Raw genomic sequence first — 27,035 nt, 5'->3', positions numbered from 1 at the left:
CACACTGCAGGCACTTCTCTGCAACGGTAACACTGCCCCATTGCTGGTAGCTGCAGCCCACAACTCGGACTCTCCCGGGCGGCCCCGCCCATGCTTCAAGGACTGGTCATGCTTAAATATGGAAACCGTGAGGGGGAAAAAACCATCGAGGGACGCAAGTAACCCCTCCATGTGAGAAATTTTGTTTACAAAGTTAATTTGCTAATTTTCCACAAATATATTGAGCTGGGTAGATTTTGTGGAATTTTGTTTTGCAGTCTTTGCACCGTTTTACGGGTTTTACAAACGCCTCACCCCCATGCAAACTACCGTGGGAAAACACCAAAACACACGCTCGCCTTTCCCTCGCTTCGGGCTGTTCTCCCTTTCACAGCTGCCCCCTCCTCCTTATCTACTACCGGACGTGGATTATTTTTTTGTAAGCTCGACTCTCTTCCCGCCCGCCTCTACGGTCGCATCTCTTTGCCTTCTCAGACCTTGTTTTCCCTCACTTCCTGTGTTGTCAAAAGTAGTGCTACTTACTTCTAAAACCTACGATTTTTCAACATTTCACAGCTGGATCACTAAACCCAGAAAATGGTCTCCCTTTACACAACTTTTATGAGGTGTCTGCCCCTGGGTAAATATCTGTGTTGCCCGTAGTGACATAGTATACAGCATATACGACAGTATACATACAGCAGCCACCAACAAGCGCGACCCTAACCCGGAAGTACATGCCCACACCTCACTTGGAAGTAGAACGGGATTTACACTTTGAATACGAGCATAGGTAATTCAGCGTACTTACTGGCTATGAAGCTGCAGATAGCGTGTGCCAGGAAGAGGCTGCTCACCATCTCCTTCATAGCAAGAGCACTCGAGAACACTGGTCCGAGCTGCTTCCATTTTTGAGTTGCGTTTACACATTTGGAATGGGGAATTCCTTAGAATAAAACGATACTACTTCAATATTTAAATGTTTCGCGTGGGGGATTGTACCCACCGATTTAAAATCCCCCTACTCCTCACTCATTTCCTGCTGACGTCCGCCGCCTGCGTGCGGGACTTTCCCCGTGTAAGGCATGTGATACGTGGTTCTCTGTCACGTGGCATATTCCATAGCTCATGTGACATGTGCCACTGACACAGCATGTCGTATACGGTTGAAGTATACTATCGCCTATCTACGGGTATTCATCCGATGATCCGACTGAGTTTTAGGGTTGAATTTAAGCGTAGGAAAACTACGGCTTTGGATATCGAAAGACAGGTGAAAAATCCCACCACAGAAACATCCTACAGGAGGAAACGTGATTCAGAGCAAGAAACTTTAGTGGCGTAACACAAAATGATCATGATGTGACCCTCCTGCAGAATGTGATGTGGTGGCCCGTAGCTGTGTTCGATGTGGGCGGGATCTGAGGGGCACAACGTGCCCAAACTTTTTAAATTTAATAATAACAGATCCCCCACTTTTTGTGAAAATATTACCGTCTGGGACCCTTAATTCCGTATTTCAGCTTAGATGTAAGGCAGGCAGTAGCTTGCTGTACTGCGAAACCGAGGTAGGGAGGAAGAGACAGACATTAAGCAAGCCTTCTTACGTGCCTGCTGTCTGGAAGAAATGTAAATAAATGTGCACAGCTGGTCATTTTGCAAATGTAAAGGGTGCTTGGAAGCCAGTATTAGCTTTAATTGATTGAGTCACTTCAAGCTTCTTGATGACACCATTTTTTTCTTTTTAAGTGATTGCGAGGGGGTTACCAAATGAGCTGAGAAGTGTATGCTTTTGAAGGAGAGTTTTTATAAAATGTACTACGTTCAGTCTTAGTATTACTTGAATCTATATTTTAGAACACTTATTTTTTATCTTAAACCTTTGTTCATTTTGTAGGAGCCTATCTTATACTATGAGCAATGCAAGTTTAAAATAATGATTTACATATTCACAGTACTTTGTCACAGGCCTCGTAGCACTAAACATACAAAAGTCCCTATTCTCCACTGCATCAACCAGGATTATATTATGCATCTCATTAGCTAAAAGAGGTTTCTTAATGTATGATAGTGCATTTTCCAATGATTAACTTAAGTTGCATCCTCTATTCATTTAAGTTGGGCCTTATTTTATATGTAGTAACCTGAAGGTTAAAGACCGAAAAAAGTTCCAGGATAGTTTTTTGCCATGCCTTTGCCTGCCCTTACGCTCACTCTTGACTCACCCCACCCACTTTGTGCACAGCAACTTAGTTCCAATTATTTTTTGTAATGTACTTCGACCACTGTCCCGCAATCTCCAGGCCGGGCAGGTATTCTTAATTGGTCTCGGGCTCAATGGGCCCTCCTACCCCCGAATGTTGAAGGCCCCCACTAAAGGCTGGGGCCTCCCGTTTGCTGCAGGGGACTGCATTATGCCCCCCTGCCATACCCTTTCACCAGGCTTCTCTGCCAGTAATATTTACTTAAGTTTTGTAATTCAGTTTTTTTCTGCTTGGGGAAGCACACTGCTTTCCGAAGAATTGAACGGTTTCATATTTCCAATGGCGGCTCCTCCGCTAAGGCGGAGGAGCGTTGCCCCACTCCTCTCGGAGCAGTGTAAAAGCAAAAATAACATGATAATAGAAGGTATTTCTGTTATCATTTTACTTTTAGTATCAGCCAGGTTGGGTGGAGCAGGGCTGGGCTCCTGTGACCTCCGGGAGGAGTAGTGGTTGCTGCACTCCAAAGTGCGCATGACTGCTAAACAGTAATGCACACTTTGCATGTTCCCCACCAGACTGGATTACACAGCCTGGTAGGGAACATGCCCAGCCTCCCATTCCCAGTCTGAGCACTGAACCACGGCGCTCAGGCCAATCACAATGCTGTATTGCAGCGTGGTGATGGATTAGGAGAGAGAGCCCATGTGCTTCCCAGTTCTGGCCATAGAGCGACAACGGAGGAGAGACGACTGGGGACTCGAGACGTGGCGAGGGGTAAGAGTTTTTTTTTTTAATTTGTTGTCCCCACGCTTCCCCCGCCCCTCCACTCTCGTTCCCTGCCAGCTCCTACTGCATATTTCATACCTAGGCACACATTCGGCCAGCATGTAATGGCATGGCTAAAGGGCTGCGGGCCCCCCTCCAATACAAGGAAGCCTAGGACAGCCCCTCCCCCCACCTTCTGCCCTGTCGGTAATCGCCGTGCGTTATGCCCCTGTGAAAACTGATAAAAATAATCAGTTCACAATAGTTTGTAATAAAGCCACCTGATGTAGTGTTATATAAAACAAGCATTGAAAAAGCCAATATGCCTGGCTATTCAGTCATTTTGGTGATAAGATACAGACCGGTGGTATCCTGCCCCAGACATCAAATGACTGCAGACCCTAGTGATTTCCTAGGAAGTGGTGCCACGTGACCTTCGGCCCCAGCCACATTATAGGACTTGCTTTCTCAGCTAAAGTCTAAGGTTATCCAAATAGTAAACTATTACTAAAGCAAGTAAAAAACAGGCATTTGCAATTGAATAAGTCTACCCTTTGCGAGAGTTTGAGATATTGCCATTGTAAATGACAATGCCTTTTATTTATAGGTTTTGAAAAGCTTGAAGCGGTGCGTAAACACACATGCACTTTGTGCTTACAGTCCTTGCTCACGAGAAGCAAGGCTGGAAGTAAAAGAGGCGCAGTTACTGCCAGCCTTGCTTCTCGTAATCAACGACTAGAAGTACAAAGTGTGTGTTTACACACTGTTTGCATGTGTTGAAAACACAAATAAAAGGAATTGCTATCTTTCAATGCCAATAGCTCACACTCTCACAAATGCGAGACCTATTGCATTGCGAAGGCTTGTTAGATGTGGAGGTTTATGTGTCAGATGGACATCTGGTGACAACACTTTTCAAGAAAGAAACTGCTAGAAATAAGGCCCTGCATTTTTCAAGTAATCACCCTCGAAATTGAAAGACAATTTGCCGTTTGGCCAATTTCTAAGAATAAGGCGTAACTGTTCTTTCAAAGAGGAGTACATTCTTCATGCCAGTGCCTTAAGAGAAAAATTGCTGGATTGTGGATATCCTAGTAAGCTTTTAAAGAGACCAATGAAAAAGGCGTGGTGGATACCTTGGGAGACCTTACTTGGAAAAAAACAAGAAATCCAAGATGGAAAGAATAGTATGTGTATCAACTTCTTGCCCCACGTCAAATTGGCTTAAGAAAGTGATTTCTCAGATTTGGCATCTGGTTAAAAATCTTGATAAAACATTAACAGAGGCTCCACACTTTGCTTTTAAGAAGGATAAAAGCATTGCCAATCAGATTGTCAGAGCGGCATTACCAAAATCAAAACCAACTACTTTACTTGATTACATTGGATTACCTCCAGTAAGAGGACATCATAAATGTGGCACGTGCATTTGCTGCGAATCGACAATAGAAGGAGAACTGGTGACATATAATGATATCCATTGGAAACATGAGACCTTAACCAATTGTAAGTCCAAATATGTAGTTTATGGAATTTGGTGCCCGTGTAAAAAACTGTACATAGGTAAAACCAATCAGGAAATCCGCCACAGGATTTCACAACACAAATCAAGAATCAGGAAAAATGTGCAAACTGCACCTTTAGTAAACCACTGGCATGAATGCACATACAGAGAGAGATCTAAGGTGGACAGTGATTTCTTAAGTCGAACAAGACTATAGAGGGGGAGACCTAGATTCCAAACTAACAAAAATAGAGGCTATTCTAATTATACGATTTAACACAACAGCCAATGGGCTCAACGAGCTTTCAGAGATTTTTAAACTGTAATTTCGAGTTTATCCACAAAAAAAAACGTCTTGTGACTCCATATAGTTGCAAAGAATGATCATGACTGCAGAAGGCTGGTAATTAACTAATGGGCAAGAATGACTTTGTCCGTTTTTGAAATATCTACACTTTGTGCCTGGAGTATATAGAATTGCGTTTTGCGCACTTCTTTTTTTAAAAAAAGACGCAAGTTGAAGCACCATTCAAAAGGCAGCAGAGATAAGTCCGTCCTGCAATTAACCGGCTTTGGAACTACTACAATTCACAGTTTCCCTTGAGCAATTACGTCATCAGATAGACGCATTTGTATGAGTTCAGAGCGTCTCATTCGAACAACCGCCCGGTCGAAAAACAAACGGGAATTCCTTCTTGGTGAAGAGACAAAATTAATAATCTCAAGGTAAGCGAAGCTACGATACATTCCTTTAGCTTTACGCAATTGGATAGCACGCTGTAGCAACGCGAGTGCTTAGTAGACAACACTCCCAAAATCGACGGCTTGACAAATAGGTTTCTCTTTTTTCTCTAGCCACTCGGCATTCAATTATATTGGACAAGTTTGTTCTTTTGAAAACTGAACACATTGAATCAGGTATGTCATATTCAAACAAAGGCCGATTTTGATATATCTACAAGCTTAATTTCGCCCGTTTTTTCAAAACGGTTCTTTCGGATTCTTCTAGAAATGTAGTGCATACGTCGAATCTCCATGAGCGACATACCGCCTTTTGCACAGCTACAAGTAAGATGATTTTTCATACCATGGTGTTCCCTGCATTCTTTTCCTCTCCAAAATGACAGGATAGTGACATTTATATGTGCCTTTTACAGGGGTGTGAAAAAAAGAGAACGATTGAGTTCTGAATGTGATTAAAGGTAAGCGCTGATGGAGTATAGAAGCAGGACAAGTAAGGTCACCTCGAGGTCATGCATTAAGACACGGCTCATTGCCTTTCTCTTTTCCTGTTTTTCATCTTTTCTGGTCCTGAGGAGAATCCCTCAAATAGACGGGATTCGAAACGCGTAGACCACGGCATTTTTTAGGCTAATCATATGAACTTAGGTTTATTGTAACAATTGAATACCATATATGTTGTTGGTGATAACCTTAATCGCTTTGTTGTACTAAACTTTGTTTCAGTTGTTGTCCAAAGTGTTCCCTCAGAGAATTTATCTGCGGGAACATGTTTAGGAGGGAGTATGTTTGTTAGTGAAGATGAATGTCAGTTTGAAAGTTTGAAGTGAGGTTGATGATTGACTGAGATCTGGCGAGTGAATGTGCATCCAAGTATGTGAGGTGGTAATTTTGGAGAATAGTGTGAATAAAAAGGAAAGGGTGGTTTTTGTAATGGTGAAAAGAAGAATTTCTGATTTATAGGTAAATTGTGTTTTTGATATGTATTTTATGTGATTTTTCTTAAATAATTTTGGATTAAATCCAACGGAAAAAGTGGTTGTTGTAGCATTTGCTTTGTTCAATGCACTAGAAAACAGCTCTCGAATGACTTGCAACACTGGCGCTTCTTGTTTTTTCGGTTTAGTTGGCTTGGCCTTGCTGCTTCTTAAGCCAAACCCCATTTTTGGTCTTCCTGCTACAACCCGGCACCTCGTGGCCAGCAACCTCACAAACCCCGGAGGACCTGGCTACCTTCTGGCTCTAAGCCCCTGGGACTCCCATGAGTAGAGGCACTACTCAAAATCTGCTTCTAATCCCTGGCATCAGCCCGGAACCGCGAACCCTTCACACACTGCACCCGCCAAGCCTGGCCTGTGCCAGAGTGAACAAAGACCACGAGGACAACCCCACGGCGACTGTGACCCCGAGACACCCAAGGACTTCCCTCGACGCTCCTGACAACGCCTGCAGCCTCAGAACCAGGTAACCCCCCACCCCAACCCGCGATCAACAGAGGGTAAGATTTCCCGACACCAAAAGGCACCCCTGCACCCGGCGCCCCCCTGTGCCCAACTCCGGGGTACCTACCTATCATCCAACTACCCAACTTACCTCTCGAAGTGGTGGTGGCACCTGAAGAATCTTCGTCCCCGAGCTTGCAGTCTTTTTCTAAACCAGAGCTTTCCCATTGAAATCAAATGAGCGCCCGAAGGCTCAAAAGCATCCTGCACCCAGCCGCCCGAGTGGCCCTGGCAATGTAACCTCTACACCTATCTACTTCCCCATTTGCCCTGAGCAAGTGACCAGAAGCCCAGCTCCCACAGCCGCGTGGCCTGCTAGTCAGCAGCCACCAAACAAGGCCCCCCCCCGCCTCTCATAGCATAACATTGGGCCTAACTCTCTCTGCACCCGGCCGCCCTAGAGTCGCTGAGGGTGAACCAACTATACCTACCTGACCCTGGGGGACCCCTGAGTCTATGCCCAGAACCTCAACTCTGCCAGTCGAGTACTTACCTTAAAACCGATAACTCAATTTTCTATATGGTAACATTGACTGGTTTTTCCTGAAATTTCTTCTAAGAGTGGACTTTTCAAAACTTAAAATATTCACCAAAAATCAGTCGAGTAACGAAAACGAAAATACCCACCTGCTATTAGGTGAGCTCCCAGAGCTGGATCTTGGTGCCCAGCACTGACTCTGAAAAATATTCACAACCGTACTTACCAGTAACCCAATTTTCTTCCATAGGAAGTCATTGACTGTTTTTCTGTGAAATTTCTTCTGTCGATTTCTGCAAACTTTAAATATTCTTTAAAAATCGTATAAATTGGGGGGCGGAGCCAAGATGGCGGAGTGAACGTTCGTCCTGCTTTGGAGCTCCTGCCGGGGGTCGGATGTAGCAACGGCCGCCAGGCCGATAATAGCACTGATGGTATCCGGATAGTGATCCTCAGCGACCCGCGACCGTCTGACATCGACGTGGGGCGCAACCTGAAAGTCGAGAGCTACTTTGACCGCGAAACGACGGAGGCGGCAGGCAGCGTTGCTGAGGCCGAGCTGGAGCGAATCGAGGGCCGGAGGAGGTAGCTGCGGAGGCCCTGGGCCTGAGGTAGACTGTGAGCGGCAGGGGCCCTGGTGAGTGAGTTCCGGAGTAGAGCGGGAGTCCCTGGGAACCTGGGCAGCGGTGTTGCGGCTGTGTGGGCCCGCCGATCTGAACAGCGTGAGCAGCGCCGGAGCGGAGACGGGTCCGCGGGGAGCCCTTGCTGTCCGGTACCGGTGAAACCCGAAAGCCCACAGGACTGAGAGGCGCTCGGCCCTACCACGCGAAGCATACAGAAGAGGAGGCGAGGGTCGCAGAGGGCGGCGCTGCCAAATGCTGTGAGGAAGATCTCTGTAGCTGGCACTGCAATCACCAAGGCGGAGGCGGGGTTGAGCGGCTTTCTTGGGCCCGGCGGAGGCGCCCCTGCCCGGGGAACTGACAGCAATCGCAGCGAGGCTCGTAGGGGCCCAGGGTTTGCAGTCGGCGGCCCGCTCGGATCGGGCATGAATCACAGCGCAGCAGGGCTCGGACAAGGGCGAAGGCAGGTGGCGACAGTGGGGGCACCGCTGTTTTGGCGCGTCAGGCCGGGTTGTCGACTTGCGGTGTGCCCTGCTCTTCCTCCTTGGCGGCTGGTGGTGCGTCCCAGACCGGACTGGGGCTGGTGCGAGGCCTCTGGGGACCGTGCTTCTGTGACCGGGTGAGTTTCCTGGTCGGCAGGGCGGTGCTGGGCTCCTACTGCATGGTGGAGAGAGTGGATCGCAGAGCCGGGAGTGTAACGACGGTGCGAAATCGGAGGCTGCCCGCAGGGGGGGGGGGGGGGGGGGCACGAGGACGACCGACAGCATGGAGGCCGTGGACGTGGCCTGAAGCACAGGCTGAGTGCCCAGGGAGCAGAGGGACTTTCAGCGACAGACGCCCCTACAGAGACCGAGGGCAGAGGCGCCACGAACGGCTGGCCATACTGGTCTCGCGTCGGGAGGGAATAGAGGCCTTTTAAAGATCTGTTCTCCAGGTCCCCGGGTGGTCAGATGGCTGTGACGGCGGACGCCAGGGGGCCCGGAAGGGGGAAGCCGGGGGGGGGGGGGGGGGGGGGGGTCTGAGCCCATCACAATGTCCTTCCTAGAGTCCATGTTCACCGCATTGCGAGATGATATCCAAAGTTTCAAACAAGAATTCACGTCTGAGCTCAAAGAGGTCCGCCGCGACATGGACGGGATTGGTGAAAGGGTGGCGGACCTGGAGGGCAAGAGCGATGGAAGGGACGAGGAAATCGCAAATTTACAGCAGGAGATCATCAGGCTGCATGACCAACAGGTGGACCTTCAAGGGCACCTTGAGGACCTCGAGAACCGCTCCCGTCGTCATAACATCCGAATCAGGGGCGTGAAAGCGGACGATAAATCGAAGGATCTTTTCACCTATGTGAGGGAACTATTCAACCATATCCTAGAGCGACCTCTTGACACAACCTTGGAGATAGACCGGGCGCATAGAGTGGGTCCCCCCCAGGGCACCGTCGGTCACCCCATCGGACATCTTAGTGTGTGTGCAGGACTATCGTACCAAGGAGTTGATAATGCAAAAGGCACGCCGTATGCACCCCTTACATTTTCATGATCACAGCCCGGTGCTGTATCAAGGCCTGTCTGCTCTCACACTACAAAAAAGGCGCCTGTTCAAACCCATCACGATGCACCTCCAGCACAACAACGGGAAGTGGTGAGCCTCGGTGGCGTCAACAGGGGTGTAGACGCTGTCTCAAGAAACCACCAGCTGCAGAGATCACGAGAGGCCGCCTGTCGGCGTTGGAGGCTGTGTCTACAGATCTTTCAGGTCCTCAGAGTGGCTGAACTGGACACGCACGGTACCTGCGGTATTTCTTTTCTCACATCCTGATCTTCGGCGGGAGGAAGGCTTCCTTCCAGTGTTGGTGGACATACCCCAATGACTCTTTACCAGTCACAGATGAGTGATGGACTATATGGTTTTTTATTGTTCTGGTTTTTTTTTTGCAGGTGTTTGTTGGGGTAGGGACTGGGGCTCCACGCCCTCCTTCCCTTTAAGGCCGCAGCGTCCAACTGCACCCCCGTGTTCCTGACTCGCTTGTAAATCGGAAACTCTCGAGTCAAGATGAAGGTTGTTTTCCAGCCGCGGCGTCCCCCGTATGATACCTAGCATGCCACCCACTACACTTAAAGTATTGACCCTGAATGTCCGGGGTCTTAATAACCCAGTTAAGCGTAAGGCTGTCCTATCATACTTAGAAAATTCACGCGCGGACCTTTGCCTCCTGCAGGAAACCCACTTATTACCGCGCGACTGCCATCGCCTTCGGTCCAGGAGGTTCCCCACTCAGTTTTTCTCTTCCGGGGTTAATAAGACAGCTGGGGTGGCGATTCTAGTGGCGCAGCAGTTCCGGGGGGAGGTCCTGCATAAGGTGGCTGAGATTAAGGGACGCCTTTTGACCTATCGTTTTGCCCTTGGGGGGATACCATTTACGATTAGTTCCGTGTATGCCCCGAACGAGGGACCTGAGCGCTTTCTACAAACTGCACTCACAGAGGCCACGACTACGCCTGACCGCCATGTCATTCTTGGGGGAGACCTGAATTTGGTGTTTGATAATGCCCAGGATAGATCCAGTCAGCGCTCTCATCAAGCCGGGGCCATCTCTGCGGAGGGACGGGCGCGTCTGCAAGATCTGGGGCTATGCGACCTTTGGCGCGTCCTGCACCCCCATGACAGGGAATACTCCTTTTATTCTAATGCGCATAAGACGTATGCTAGATTAGATCATCTCTTGACTTCCGCACCGGCGCGGGCGCTATCGATAGCAGCTGACATAGAGGTGGCGTCTTTATCGGATCATGCTCCGGTGACCGCTACTTTCACCCTCCCGCCCACTTCGCGCCCCTCCAGGGTGTGGCGTCTCAGGGATGTTCTTCTGCACCGGGATGAGGTAGTGCAAAGCATCGGGCGCAACATTCAGGATTTTCTCACACACAATGACAACAGACACTTCACCTGCCACGCAATGGGCGGCGCTAAAGGCGGTTCTTAGAGGGGAGTTCATCTCGATCTCGGCGGCGGACAATAGGGAGCGCGCACACAAACGGGAGGAGCTTACACAACAGGTGCGGGAATTAGAACGGATGCACCAGCGTACGGGAGCCCCGAGAGTATGGCGGCAACTCAAAGCGGTCCGCCAGCGACTCAAAGCGGTCCGCCAACAACTGGCGGCGCTCGATCAGAACAGGGCGGAGTATGCGGCACTGAGGCTTAGACAGGTCTACTATGCGGGTGGCGACAGATGTGGGCGCCTTCTGGCTCATAAGCTTAGAGAGGTTCGTCAGCGACGGAGTTAAATTGATCTCTCGGGAAGATGGCACGACGGCAACGGAGGATAAAGCTATTGCGGAGGCATTTCGCGATTTTTATGCGACTTTGTATGCGGAGGCCCCGCTGGCCCGTCCTGAGGGGGTGGCTTTCCTGGACTCTGTCACCACTGCCGACTTTATCGCCTGAGCAGGCCAAACACCTAGAAAGAAGCATTAGAACGGAGGAAGTGGTGTCTGCCATTCCTCGTCTTAATTTGGGAAAGGCCCCGGGTCCAGACGGCTTCTCCGCTGTTTTCTATAAGAAATTTTTCTCCCTGTTGGCCCCGGTCCTTACCAGGCTCTTCAATTCCTTTGCCGCTCAGGGAGCTATTCCAGGCGACCTCTTGGAGGCGTCTATAGCGGTAATTCCTAAGCCGGGCAAAGATGGATCACAGTGTGGTTCTTATCGCCTGATATCACTCCTCAACATAGACTTTAAATTATATACAGGGATATGCTCGCCTTGGCCCTCTTATGACAGGACTCATTGACCCGGATCAGGCGGGCTTCATCCCCGAGCGGCAGACGACGGATAATACTAAGCGGATTTTGCATCTTGTGGAGAATGCTACTCGGGCCCCGGGGAGTTTATGATGCTAGCCATTGATGCCGAGAAGGCGTTCGACCGGGTTCATTAGCCATTTTTGGAACAGGTGCTGGAGAAGGCGGGAATAGGCGACCGATTCCGAACGCATATCCTCAACTGTTACAGATACCCCACAGCTACTGTCAGAGTGAACGGGTACACATCTTCTCGATTTCACATTGAAAGGGGCACGAGGCAGGGGTGCCCGATGTCCCCCCTCCTCTTTGCTCTATATATGGAACCGTTGGCTCAGAGGGTGCGACAAAACCCGGATATCACGGGAATCCGGTTTGGGGGCTTCGTCCACACAATCAGTCTGTATGCGGATGATGTATTATTATCCTTATCTGACCAGAGATCTGCCCTCCCGGCTTGCTGGGCAGAATTGGAGGTTCTCGCAGGCTGCCGGGTTCAAAGTGAATGCAGAGAAATCCTTAGCCCTAGACTTGTCGCTCTCACGGTCCACTCGAGATCATTTGCAATCCTGGCTTCCCATTTGTTGAGCAGCGGATACGATACCATATTTGGGAATCCAATTGGCCCCATCACTGTCTAAAGTGGTTCAGACGAATTATGCGCAGTTACGCGACAGGATTCGCCGGGAACTCGACAGATGGTGGCACTATCCCCTCTCGTGGTTGGGTAGGATTGCGGCGGTTAAAATGACCATCCTTCCACAGATTCTCTATTTCTTCCGCGCTAAACCTCTACGTCCGCCGACAGGATGGATTCGAGCGACGCAGTCAGATCTGGCCCGGTTTATCTGGAACGGGAAGAAACCGCGCATGCAACGGGCGCTGGTAACATTAGCTCCGGAGGCGGGTGGTTTGGGAGTCCCAGATCTGGGGCTCTATTTCCAAGCTGCCCAACTGCGATATCTAGTGGAGTGGAGCAGATGGGAATCCGAGAAACATTGGCTATTTCAGGATCAGGCGGTGGCGGCGCGCCCTTTACAGGATATTCCCTTCTCCTAATCTGTATGCCTCCTGTATTACTCGGGTCCCTCTGGAGGTTTGGGATGCCACTAATCTCACACACAAACTCACATCGTTCCCGTCTCCGCTTACCCCGCTGATAGGCAATCCAAACTTTACCCCGGGATTAGAGGATGCCGCCTTTGCAGGATGGAAAAAAGCGGGTGGTCGGTCCCTGTGTCATGTTTACGGCGAGGAGGGGGTACACTCGTTCGTTCATATGCAGAGAGATTTTGGGCTGCCGGAGGCGGAGAGGTTACGGTATATGCAAGTGAGACATTGGGCTCTCCAGCCACAGGTCCGCTCGGGGGCAGAGAGGCGCCTTTACCCTTACGAACGATGGCTTATTACACGCACATCAGACAAACATCTCGTTTCAGATCTTTACAAACAACTGCAGGTCAACCGCAAACACACAGATAATTCTAGCAGGAACCGATGGGAACGAGAATTGGGAAGAACTCTGAGCCATAAAGAGTGGGAGGGCATCTATTACAGGGCACGGCACTCGGCATACCACATGGGGCTCACGGAGACTTTCACGAAGGTGGCGACGTATTGGTATTACACCCCGGAGCGCTTACATGCGATGAACCACTCCCGGGAGGTGACATGCTGGAGGGGCTGTGGTCAATTGGGTAGTCTAACGCACATATTATGGGACTGCACACATCTTCAACCATACTGGAAGCAGGTGTTGGATGAAGTGGATACCCACTCCGAGACAGAGATACCGCGTTTCCCTGCTTATGTAATTTTAGGTCTGCCCAACCCACTGACATAGCCATTGCGCTCACGCAGAGGCAGGCGGATAGCCATCGCACTGGGGTCTGCTATACAAAATATACTTGTACACTGGCGTACACCCCAGTTGCCGACCTTCATTGGATGGCTCCATCGTTTGTGGTATGTCTTAGGTATGGAAAAGTTAGCGCTAACCATGGCGGGGGGAAGGGGACAGATACAGGGAGTTGTGGAGGCCCTTCCTGTCACTCTTAGCCTCAGAGTTTAGGGAAGTCACGTGTCCCCGATATTTGAGATTGTTACGGATTGTGGAGACTCCAGATGGAAACGGGCATTAAACTCTGGTGGGGCCTTGGGAAGGACGTGGAGCCAGGGAGGGGGGGGGGACGGTTTTCTTTGGAAGGGTTTCTATTTGGGGTGGAGGGTTTATATAGGAAAGTTGCGTTTGATTAACTGCTTATTCAGCTAAGCATACTTCGGTTAAAAGAAGCACGACAATGATGCAGATGGTAGTTATAGCAGAGCAATGTGTATATGTGTCTCGGTGCATGTTCTATGAGCTGACTTTCAATAAAAACATTTAAACCATAAAAATCGTATAAATTATGCAAACGTAATTACTTACCTGTTTTGGATAAAGGTCCCAGTACTGAGTCTAGGCACCCAGTACTGGATTACAAAAGTAACGAGAACATACTATACCTGCAACTTGAATTTTCTTCCATAGGGAATCATTGACTGTGTTCTATGAAATTTCTTTTAAGTGTAAACTTTTAAAATAGCAAAATATTACTTAAAAATCCTAGTAGTAACTAAGTCGACTTTTATCACTTGTTTCTAAGTACTGTCCCAGGACTGAATCTAGGATCCAGTCCTGGAATCACAAAAGTAATCCTGAAAGTAATCTATTGCAAATAACTTGAAACTTCCATTTAACTCAATGCCTTATTGTGTTTAAAACTGTGTTGCCTATTGCAACCACTTGTAACTGTTTACAAAAGTCAACTACATATTGCAAAAGTATTAATATAAAATATCTCATTCTGAGAAAGTATATTTTAATTCCTATTGTTGGTTCTAAAATAAAACAGACATTTTTTATATAAACCATTGGCCTAGAGTTCAGTTATTGAGTGTGTGAAATCATTTTGCTGACTGAGTATGTACAACAAATGCTTTGCACTGTCCTCTGATACTGCCTTACTGCTCGACCAAGCTACCACTTTAGAGAGTAAGGTTATATCTAACTTTAACCTCTGCCAAACCTCTGGGGACTGTGGACTCTGTTCACCCTGTACCTATTTGGGAACAGTATATACAGAGACACTTTCTCACATCAGTTATCACACCTTTAATAAAACTTTGTTGGTTTAATGCCAAAAAAACAAACCAGGTGAACGAAACGCTTGCTAAATTATCAGTATCATATCCTATCACAACACAGATAGGCTCAAAAGAAGCGGGTCTTTCAAGACACAAAAATTCTTCCTTGGACAAGCAAGTATGAATATACAGCCCACGTATTGGAAAATCCTCTTTAGAGAGTTATTCTAATAGTTAAAAACGTGGGAAAACCAGGGGTCACACTGCAATATTTGACATCTCCAAACTCGGCGAACTATGTTCAGCTTATTATTAACATAGTAAACCAAGGAGAAATGCACAAGAGGTTTACTGAATCAAAATGCAACATACAGTACAGCAGACAATCCTAAAAACACACAAGCTTTTATTACATTAAATCATGTTTCTCCGAGAAAGGCAGTCGGTTTCTCAAGTTACAGGGGAACCGTAAAAGACATTCTCTTACATAACAGAAATATTTAAGTTTGAAACAAGCAGTACATCCCTGCCAACTAATTTAATACACTACATAACTAACAAGTGTTCTTCTGCTCCTGAAATAGATAGTAGATACTGAGCATCAGGAGCTGGAAGATATTATCGTTAGTTAGTATCCAGCACCTTGATTACATTTGATCACTGAGCAAGGCTGCTGTGTAGCGGAAACGCGTTCGATAGTGGCTGAATAAATACATTTTCCAACTGCACACGGCGGCGCTCTTGTGGGATCCCCAGAGGAGACGCGACTGTCGATTAGGTGGTAGCGGTATACACACAAGAGGGAGTATATATAGCTTGTGCAGTTGTATTAGACATGTGTCTGAATTACACTACACAAAACAGGGATGTGGTTGGTCCCTTGCGCTCGCCAGTGGCTGAGATTCCTTCAAGCATTCTATTTATCGCTTTTTGATGCCCCAAGGGTGACCTTTTGATGCCCCAAGGGTGACAGGTATGCAGATGTGGGTCCCGTGTTAACTGTCACTGGAATCGAATAATACCTGGCTGATGAGTCCATAATGAGGGCGAACCCGGTCCTGGGTTGCTTGTATTGCGGTTCAGGGAAGACCTGGCTGGGCAGTTTGGGATGGACTATTGCCATGAGGCGCAGAATTAAGGTTGATTTACATAGATGACTGAGTCCAAACTGAGGTGGCATTGAGGGCGAAAAACGATGGCTTGGAGTCGCCAGCAGCCGAGAAAAATTCCATGCATCCCGCCCATCACTGTTTTTGATTCACTACACAAAACCCGACAAAAAGAAAGTGACGATCATGAAACAAGGCCTAGATAATTAGTTGAATTTATGGGGTGCGCAAATACGGCAATGTAACTATGGAATACTTTAACAAGACATAAATGGGCAAGATGGACTACAAACGTTCCTCAATATAAAGGTCACAAGCTAGAACAATACCCCCAACATATATTTAAGAAGAAACCGGGAGAAGTCGATATCTTTCAAAAGAAACCGAAAAACATGTTCTCCTTCGCTCTCTCGCAAGCAAACATAGGAGTGGAGTGAACATGTCCTCACTCAATCTGGTAGATAAATACATCAAAGTAAATAAAATGATAGGAAAGGTTAACTGCCTTTCCTTTGAGAAATAACAGAGAGACTAGTAAGTGGGTACTTGAGGTCCCAGGAACACCACCACGCGGGCTTTGAGACACGTCCGACACCCGCCCTTATATCGCGGGACAGGGTTAAATGCACAAATGTACGGCTCAATTTTCAACTCCGTCGGGGAGGGCGTTCACGTACGCTTGATTCCCTCTATTTCGGACACCTCAAACTGCACACTTTAATTTTTATTTTATTTTTAATTCCTTTTACAATAGAAAGAAAACACAAAACACTCGTATTTTGCCCAAAGCAAACACTTCCGCTTCCTCCACTTTGAGGCAAACTCGCTCGGTTTATACTTTCCCGCCCCCCACGTGTAGCACAGAACACACCATAACCTTACCTGCCTTCTACTCGACTTCTCTATTGGTTGCTAGACATGAACATAAAAGAGGGCATTGGTTGGGTTCCGTTACCGATCACGATTAAGAACGACTTCCTGTGAAAAAGGAAAACGGACTACTACACGAGAGTCTATTCGTCAAGGCGCGCAAACAAACTGACCAACTTGGTTGGACTCGGGGCACTTAAACCAATATAAAAAATATACTTCTTCACAGTTACCTCCATTCTACTTAACTGCTTTGGGAAATACACCCGGATTGTTTTACATCAATACCAAATTGTTTAAAACGGATTCCTAATTACCCCTGTAGAATGACGAAAAACGAAAGCGACCCTATTCTAAAATGGCCGCCATTTAGCTGTGCACCAGTAGCGCGCTTTCATCCTGCTGAACCAAGCGAAAAACCCAATCCCAACACGGCGCGGGGTTTACAGGATAGGCGCATCAAAGCGAAACTGTTAAACCTAGATCGGGTGGAGGAACATGCCATAAAACGACTACGCTCGAGTAAGGTGAGCTATTCAGGTAGTTCGAAGATTTGGACCTTTAAAGCAGGTCATAGACCACCAATTAGGAGTCTTGCATCGAACTTGACTCGAAGGAATGGGACAGCTTTACAAGAGCACAATAACATTAAACAAGGACACGTTCATTTTTAGGCACAGGGATATTACTTGATTTGCCTGGCATTTCAGGGTGTTAAGCCAGCCTAGAAGCACCCCTTGTTCACCAATTCTGAACTAATGTCAGGGGAGACACAAGGCTGTGACCAAGAGGTATGCTCTTGTGAATTAAAGAAATATTACTGAAAAACAGAGCTGGTATTTAAGTGAAATAAAAGAGCGGTAGTGAGTCACTCTGTAGCGGGCAATTAAAAAGTATTTCTTCAGTGATGTTAGGGTACGGAGTCAAGTGTCGAAATATCCTACAAGCCATATCCTTTTGATTCTGATAAATGATCACACTGTGGCTACTTTTAGACTGACAATCCTGCCAAAAGCATATAAACAAATAAGTAGTTAACAGCAATGATCAAATTCAAAGCTGTCAAGTGGTACCATTTCATTCAAAAGACCTTCAGTAAGTCCTTTCATTTTAGACTGCTTTATATATTGGGGCATTGATTTTGAAAAGGGCTTCGACTCTCTGGGTTGGGGTTTTCTCCATCATGTCCTTGACAAGATGAATTTGGGCCAATTTTCATATCCTACATCAACTTACTCTACAACAGTCCGAGGAACTGGTGCGAGTTAATTGGGCCCCGTCTCTAGGTAAGGATACCCTCTCCCATGTTATTAGTGTGTCTATTGGATCCAGTGTGACACTAAGGTACAGGACTTCCAGTGGGGGAATGAGGCACTGAAGATGATGCATTCTTTACACACAGACGATAAGCTTCTTTTCATGCACTACCAGTAATGGATTGGGTGACTAATGGTTTAGGAGAGTAGGATCTGCACTTATGTTGCCCCCACTTTTTTTCTGATGTTTACTCTGATTTCTGGCTATAGTCTGGCTGGGACCCTGCTAATCAGGGCCCCAGCCTCTCTGTTCTCTCTAAACAACTTGGAGTGCATATTAGATGCACTAGTGATTGGATACTGTGGTACCTTATGAGCCCCTAGTATATGGTACCTTAGGTACCAAGGGCATAGGTACTGCACAGGCCTACCAGGGACTGAAGCATGTATTATGCCACCCCTGGGAAGCAGACTAAATCTGACACCACAGGCCTGCTACTGCAGCCTGGGTGAGGTGGTGCTAGCACTCCTCACTGAGATATAGGTTCCCTATATCTCTCCTTACACACACATATAAACCTATCAGTCACCCCTAAGGCAGGCCCTAACAATCCCGAGGGCAGGGTGCTTGGTTTCCATGTGAGGAGGTGCCTCTGCCTGAGCAGGGCCCCTCTGCAGCTCTCAGAGTCCATTCTCTGTGGCTGTTTGTGGATGCGGTTAAACCATATACTCTTAAGTGCATTCTAACCTAGCGGTAAATGCTAACTTGGGAATGGCTGCATCAAAACATGTCGTGTTTGGCGTCAACCGCTTTGGAATCATACCTCCACACCAGTAACTGGTGTGGGAGTATGACCCCACCCTTCTAGAGGGATAGACATGTACCCACTGTGGAAACACAGTAGAATCCTTAACAGCCCTGGCATCACAAAATGGATGCCACCAGTCACAGACACTGGGCTGCCCTCCTGCTGCTGACCGAAACTCGCAGTTGAAGAGGCCCAACAATAGGCATCCTGTCACAGGGAGGTGTGGTCACCTCCCAGACAGGGTTTAGTGTACTGGGGCTGGGTGGGTGCACTCCTAGAGTGCTTTGAAGTCCTGCACTGGGGGAGCAGTAGGCTCTTCTGTGCATATGCCAGCTCAAACCGGTTCAGGAGCTACCAGTCCCTGCTCTGGCGCGAAACTGGACAAAGGGAAGTGGGTGTAGCCACCCACTCCCCTGACCATCCCATAGGTGGGGTCATAGAGCTAGTCCCTCCCTTCCTTTCAGTACAATTTAGGGAACCCTTGCCATTGCATACTAGATATCCCTGGACGACGCTCTGAAGAAGAATCCTGGACCTTCGACGTTCAACTACCTCTGGAAGACTGAAGAATCTCCCTGGGAGTCAAGGAGTGACTCCCCTACTTGGCAGGTAACAAAACTTTGCATCAACGGTCGCAAACTTTCCCGCTCCCGCCAGAGTCCGAAGTTCCTGCAGCCCCGGAAGTGGATTTCCTGACTTCTCCAAGGCCATCGTGAGTCCCCAGCGACGCTGAGGCAAGTGGACCCCACGAGTGACGAGGAACCGCAATACCTGGGTACCGGGCACTATTTTCGAGTGCCACCCCTTCATGACGTTCTACGAATTTGTGCTTTGAACCATGTGTGGTCCAAGCCTCCAGCGGGATTTCCACCAAAGATCAGAGGCCTACCCCATCCCGAGTGACCGTGGGCCCCTGTTGAGTGAATCCTCCCGAGGCGTCTTCGCGATCCCTTGCCGGTCGGCTTGTGGGTCCCCAGAAGACTTTTCTACAAAACCAAAGGGCTCCCATGGTTGCTCCAGGCCTGCCCTGACTTACCCTCGCTGGGCGAGTCCCTCAGACCTTGCTGGTCTGCACCGCTGACTTTTTACACTTTCCACGAGACTTGCTGTTGCCAAGGCTTGTTGGCTCGAATCTGGTCGCCGACACCTCAGTAAGCTGCAGACTTCGTGGGACACGCCGAATCCAGCTCCTGGTCATCGTCGACGCCTCCTGGACCTCGTGGCTGAAGAGTCAAGGCACCCGTGATCACCTGAAATCACCCGACGACTGTGGGCATCCATCTTCCTTGCCCCGGGTCACTGCCAAGTGACTTTGAACACTGTCCCCTCTGCTTTCAGGCCTTCCTTCTTCTGAATCCAGCCTTGGATTCCACCGGACACTTCTCCTGTCTTCACAAGCAGCAAGTCTTCTTTGGCTCCCATTGAAAACAACGCCGCGACCAGACACCAAAATACACCTATGCACCTGCTTCCCTGGGTGAGGTAACTCCAGCACTATGGTGCTCCTGTGTGTGTTGGCTCTAGAACTACTTACCCTGTAAGTGACTTACTTGTAGACTCTCCCGAAGTATCCTAAAACTTTAAAATTCCAACCGCGACTTGCTCCATTGAAGTCAATTGGGATCCGCAGCTGTGTTCTCACACTGCATGCGTCTCCCGTGGGTCCTTTACTTACCTGCCTTGGGTGGATTAGTGAGGCCCCAGCGCTTCTGAAGGCCATAGGCCTTCCCCTCTTCTCAAGTCGTTCTTCTTATACCTCTTTTTTAGTATATGGTCTGGTACGCCCCTAGGGCCCCAGCCATATAAGTGCTTAATTTGTTGGGAAATGTTGATTTGTGCATATGTACTTGACTTCTAATCTCATAAAGAGATTAGTAGAGTGTGTCTAGTTATATATATATATATATATATATATATATATATATATACACACATATACACACACACCTGTGTGGTGTCCTTTCATTTTGTGATTCAAGAGATTATAAGGTAAAACAAGCTGCTTTACATTCCTCTGAGACAGCCTGAAGGCTGCTCTCCACAGTTACCACTAGGATAGCTTTCTTTAAAAGGTTGTCTTAAACCTATCTACCATAAGAGTCGAATTGTACTGGTGCAAGGTGGCCACTTTAACTAGTGACCAGCATATACCAGGCCAACTTCACACATTGGTGGGCAGCGTGTGGGATTACAGCTTGCCATTGTTTTACCAGAAAATCTCTATTTGAATTACTAACTGAAAACCACTATAGGTAGTCAAGGTACATATAAAGTCAAGCTTAGTATCAATAAGTTCTACTGAACTTAGAGCTGTGTGTCAAGGGATAGCGCACCCTTTCTACAGCTCAAGATAGGATCAGTAGACCACAAACTAGTGTAGGTAGTACAACACTGCACAACACTAGAATGTCCTTAAGGGTTGGAGCCAGTGGGTCCACCCAGCCTCAGTATAAGGACATGACTTTCTTTGACTTGAAAGCCATGTGTGCTGCAAGGCACCTGAGGATAGGACAGAGTCCCTCCACACTTTACCTGCTAGATCTGCTGACAGCAGATGACCTTATATTTGTTCTAGGAGCTAATGAGTTTGAATCAGGGGGTAGGTCAATTACAGTGTCTGGGTCAGATGATGAAAATCAAGATGACCTGGACTCTGTGGTTGAAGGGCCAGATCCACAGGGATTTGAAAAGGACAGAGGAATTCTCCCTAAAACAGCTGACAGAGTGGAAGAGAGGCCTAGGTCCCCTTCAAGGGAATCTGACCACTCCTATCACTCTGACAGAGAATCTGTCCAGCAGAGGAACTCATACTTTAATAGAAGAGAGACCTCCTCTGCAAGAATGTACAAACTGCTGCAGTATGAGGAAGCAAGATTTGTCCTCAAGGCCAAGCAGTTGGCATTAGACGAAGAAGCCTTTGAGCTCCAGAGAGCTTCTAAAAGAGAGGGGTTAGAACCCCCTGGTGGCAGCAACAGTGTCCCTAGAGTCAGAGAATACATTCCAGACCACAGGAACCTGTCCAAGGTTGTTCCTCCCTACCAGAGTGGGGATGATGTCCACAAATGGATAACTGCTATGGAGAGGGCCTGTAGAGTACAACAGGTCCCCCAAAAGCAGTGGGCAGCAATCTTGTGGCTCTCCTTTTCAGATAAAGGCAGAGACAAGCTCCTCACTGTTAGAGAAGAGGATGCTGATGATTACGAAGTCCTGAAGAGTGCATTAATAGATGGGTTTGGCTTAACCACTGAACAGTACAGGTTGAAGTTCAAAGACACCCAGAAAGCACAGAATCGGGACTGGACTGACTTTGTAGATTGTGCAACCAAGGCTCTGGAGGGTTGGCTGGTTGGTAGTAGAGTTACTGATTTTAAGGGATTGTATAAATCTTATGATGAGAGAACAGATCCTTAATAATTGTCAAAACCAGTTGTTGCATCAGTACCTGGTGGACTCTGATCTGACCTCTCCCCAAGAATGGGGAAAGAAGTCAGACAAATGGGTCAGAACCTGGGTGAGGCAGAAAACCCAGAACTAAGGGGGTGACACTAAGAAGCAGGATCCTAAAGGCTCTGAGAAAGGTGGGGATAAGTCAAAAGACCAGAAGTCTTCACAAGGGCCCCAAAGATCTGCATCTGGTAGGGATTCACAATCTAACAAAGGGAAAGGCCAAAAGAAGCCCTGGTACAAATTCTGTAAACAGAAAGGGCACTGGACTTCTGACTGGAACAAGTCCAAAGACCAAACCACCACCACTCCTGCCCCTAAGGCAATTGTTCCCCCTAGTACAGCTACTGGTGGAGGTGGTAATCAGAATAAGGGTGTAGGAGGGTTGACCCTGGGTTCGGAAGTGGACTCTGGCCTAGTCAGAGTACCCACTAAGGCACTGCTGATTTGTGATGGAGACATTGATATGTCCTTCCTAGTGAGCCCCAGTAATCTGGGCAAATACAAACAGCAGCCTGTAATAAATGGCAAACAGGTTTTGGCATTCAGGGACACAGGTGCTAGTGTCACCATGGTGGCAGAGGATCTTGTGGACCCTGGGCAGATCATCCTGGGTGAAATGTACCAGGTTACCAATGCAAGCAATGTCAGGACCAACCATAGTCTGGCAGTTGTGAATTTCTCCTGGGGAGGGGTAACTGGCCTAAAGAAAGTGGTAGTCAGTGCAGACCTCCCTGTCGAATGTCTATTGGGCAATGATCTAGAGACTTCAGCCTGGTCTGAAGTAGAGTTATGGATTCATGCTGAGATGTTGGGCATACCTGCAGAGGTATTTGCTGTGACCAGGTCACAGGCCAAAATGCATCAAACTGAACCAGCTCTGGATCCTGAAACTATGGACCAGGTGCTACCCAAGAGGAAGAGCAGTAGTGTTAAGGCAGTGCCTTCCCCTCGGTCTCAGATCACAGATTCCCCTCTTGAGGGAGGTGAAGCAGATCCTGAAGAAGGAACTGCCCCAGAGGGACTTGAGTCTTATCAGGTTGAGTTATTGGGGGCAGGGGGACCTTCTAGGGAAGATCTGAGTAAGGAGCAACACTGCTGCCCCTCTCTTGAACCCCTCAGACAGCAAGCTGCTGCTGAGGCTGCTGGGAGTGCTAGTGGGTCCCATAAAGTTTATTGGGATGAGGGACTCCTATATTGTGAGGCTAGAGATCCAACCCCTGGAGCCACCAGGAGGTTGGTAATACCTCAGAAGTTTAGGGGGTTCCACTTGATCCTAGCACATGATATCCCTTTAGCAGGTCACGTGGGCCAAAACAAGACCTGGGACAGGCTTGTTCCACATTTTCATTGGCCACATATGTCAGAGGACACCAAGGAGTTTTGTCGCTCCTGTGTCACTTGCCAAGCCAGTGGCAAGTCAGGTGGCACAACAAAGGCCCCCCTGATACCACTACCTGTGGTGGGGGTACCCATTGAAAGGGTAGGGATTGACATTGTTGGTCCCCTGGACCCTCCAACAGCATCTGGGCACAGGTTTATCCTGGTGGTAGTGGATCATGCCACCAGGTACCCAGAGGCAATTCCCCTGAGGACCACCACAGCCCCTGTAGTGGCAAGAGCCCTCATTGGAGTTTTCTCCGGAGTGGGTTTCCCAAAGGAGGTCATATCTGACAGAGGTACCAACTTCATGTCAGGATATCTAAAAGCAATGTGGAAGGAGTGTGGTGTAACTTATAAATTCACTACTCCCTATCACCCACAATGCAATGGGTTAGTTGAATGTTTCAACAAAACCCTAAAGGGAATGATTAAAGGCCTCCCAGAAAAGCTTAGGCGAAAATGGGACCTTTTACTTCCCTGCCTTCTGTTTGCATACAGAGGTTCCACAGAAGGGGGTTGGTTACAGACCATTTGAACTTCTGTTTGGGCATCCTGTAAGAGGTCCATTAAGTTTGGTGAAGGAGGGCTGGGAGTTACCTCTCAAACCTCCCAAACAGGATGTGATGGACTATGTACTTGGTCTCCGCTCCAGGATGGCCGAATACATGAAGAAGGCAACTAAAAACTTGGAGCCCAGCCAGAACTACAAAAAACTTGGCATGACCAAAAGGCTGTGCTGACTGTGTACCAGTCAGGACAGAAAGTGTGGGTGTTGGAGCCTGCGGCCCCTGCAGCTCTCCAAGACAAGTGGAGTTGCCCCCATTCCATTGTTGAGCAAAAGGGATAAGTCACCTATCTGGTGAATCTTGGAACTCCCAGGAGCCCCCTTAGGGTGCTCCATGTCAACAGATTGAAACCATATGTGGACAGGGCTGACATGGGCTTGCTCATGGCAACTGATGAGGAACAGGAGGAGGAGAGTGACCCTCTCCCTGACCTGCTCTCACAGAACCCTGATGATGGGTCAGTAGATGGTGTTGCTTTGGCAAGCAGCCTCACTGATCATCAGCAAACTGAGTGCAGACAAGTTTTGCAACAGTTTAGACATATGTTTAGCCTGACCCCTAGTCAGACTTCCTGGTGCACCCATGAGGTGGACACTGGAGACAGTCTGCCTGTCAAGAGTAAAATCTACATGCAACCTGACCATGTCAGGGACTGTATCAGGACTGAAGTCCAGAAAATGTTGGAACTAGGTGTGATTGAGCCTTCAGATAGCCCTTGGGCTAGTCCAGTAGTCTTAGTACCCAAACCTCATACCCAGGGTGGTAAGAAAGAAATTAGGTTTTGTGTAGACTACAGAGGCATCAATGCAGTCACCAGGACTGAAGCCTATCCAATTCCCAGGGCAGATGAACTGATTGATACTTTGGTCTCAGCCAAGTATCTGAGTACATTTGTCCTAACAGCTGGCTACTGGCAGATCAGGTTAGCTGAGGATGCCAAAGCCAAAACAGCATTTTCAACCCCTGGTGGGCACTACCACTTTGTGGTGATGCCCTTTGGTTTGAAGAATGCACCTGCCACTTTTCAGAGGTTGGTGAACAAAGTTCTGACAGGGATGGAAACTTATTGCTCAGCTTATCTTGATATTGCTGTCTTTAGTTCCTCCTGGCAGGATCACCTGGTCTACCTCAGAAATGTTTGAGGCTCTGCAAAAAGCAGGCCTCACTATCAAGGCCACCAAGTGACAGATAGGGCAGAGTCAGGTTGTGTACCTGGGCCACCTTGTAGGTGGAGGCCAGGTTCAGCCTTTACAGAGCAAAATCCAAACCATCATGGAATGGGTTGCTCCAACCACCCAGGCACAGGTGAGAGCCTTTTTAGGCCTGACTGGGTACTATAGGAGGTTTGTTAAGGGATATGGATCTATAGTGACTCCCTTAAATGATCTTACCTCAAAGAAAATGCCAAAAAAGGTTCAGTGGACAGCTAGCTGTCAGAAGGCATTTGAAGACCTAAAGCAGGCCATGTGCACTGCCCCCTTCTTACAGAATGCAGACTACACCAAAAAGTTCATTGTCCAAACAGATGCTTCTGAGCTGGGTGTGGGAGCTGTACTGTCTCAACTGAATGATGAAGGTCAAGACCAGCCAGTAGCTTTTATTAACAGAAGGCTGACCCCTGGATTGAAACGTTGGTCAGCTATAGAGAGGGAGGCCTTTGCTGTGGTGTGGGCCCTGAAGAAGCGGAGGCCATACTTGTTTGGCACTCACTTCATAGTTCAGACTGACCACAAGCCCCTCCTATGGCTTAAACAGATGAAAGGTGAAAACCCAAAACTTTTAAGGTGGTCCATTTCCCTACAGGGGATGGACTATACAGTGGAATATAGACCTGGGACCCAACATGCCAATGCAGATGGACTCTCAAGGAATTTCCACCTAGAACACGAAGACTCAACTGGTCAAGGTTAGTTTAGTGTCCCTGCGATGGGGGGGGGGGGGGGGGGGTGTAGGAGTGTAGGATCTGCACTTTGGTTGCCCCCACTTTTTTCCTGATGTTTACACTGGTTTCTGGCTATAGTCTGGCTGGGTCCCTGCTAATCAGGGCCCCAGCCTCTCTGTTCTCTCTAAACAACTTGGAGTGCATATTAGATGCACTAGTGATTGGATACTGTGGTACCTTATGAGCCCCTAGTATAATGGTACCTTAGGTACCAAGGGCATTGGTACATCACAGGCCTACCAGGGGCTGAAGCATGTTTTATGTCACCCCTGGGAAGCAGACTAAATCTGACGCCACAGGCCTGCTACTGCAGCCTGGGTGAGGTAGTGTTAGCACTCCTCACGGAGGTATAGGTTCCCTATATCTCACCTTACACACACATATAAACCTATCAGTCACCCCTAAGGCAGGCCCTATCAAACCTGAGGGCAGGGTGCTTGGTTTCCATGTGAGGGGGTGCCTCTGCCTGAGCAGGGCCCCTCTGCAGCTCTCAGAGTCCATTCTCTGTGGCTGTTTGTGGATGCGGTTAAACCATATACGCTTAAGTGCATTCTAACCTCGCGGTAAAATGCTAACTTTGGGATGGCTGCATCAAAACATGTCGTGTTTGGTGTCAAACGCTTTGGAATCATACCCCCACACCAGTAACTGGTGTGGGAGTATGATCCCACCCTTCTAGAGGGATAGACATGTACCCACTGTGGAAACACAGTAGAATCCTGAAGAGTCGTGGCATCACAAAATGGATGCCACCAGCACAGACACTGGGCTGCCCTCGTGCTGCTGACCGAACTCGCAGTGGAGGAGGCCCAGCAATAGGCATCCTGTCACAGGGAGGTTTAACCACCTTCCAGCCAGGATTTAGTGTATTGGGGCTGGGTGGGTGCACTCCTAGAGTGCTTTGAAGTCCTGCACTTGGGGAGCAGTAGGCTCCTTT

General features: G+C 48.2%; 1 protein-coding gene across 7 annotated transcripts in view; it reads right to left on the bottom strand.

Moving 5' to 3' along the window:
- LOC146871232 (ATP-dependent chromatin remodeler CHD8-like) overlaps positions 1-27,035 on the bottom strand; it is a 2,388,691-nt gene that overhangs the window by 2,288,317 nt on the left and 73,339 nt on the right. The window contains exon 1 of one of the 7 annotated variants that reach the window (XM_085650627.1): positions 16,711-16,847. The exons of the other annotated variants lie outside the window; for them this stretch is intronic. The gene's annotated coding sequence lies outside the window, so the exon portion shown is untranslated. Of the gene's footprint in view, positions 1-16,710; positions 16,848-27,035 lie in introns of those variants that run through there. 7 annotated transcript variants of the gene reach the window in all.

Source organism: Triturus cristatus, chromosome 1_1 (assembly GCF_964204655.1).
Source record: "Triturus cristatus chromosome 1_1, aTriCri1.1, whole genome shotgun sequence".
In the NCBI taxonomy this organism is placed as follows: domain Eukaryota; kingdom Metazoa; phylum Chordata; class Amphibia; order Caudata; family Salamandridae; genus Triturus; species Triturus cristatus.
Note: the sequence above shows the minus strand (reverse complement) of the source record. Positions and strands in the feature narration are given on the sequence as shown.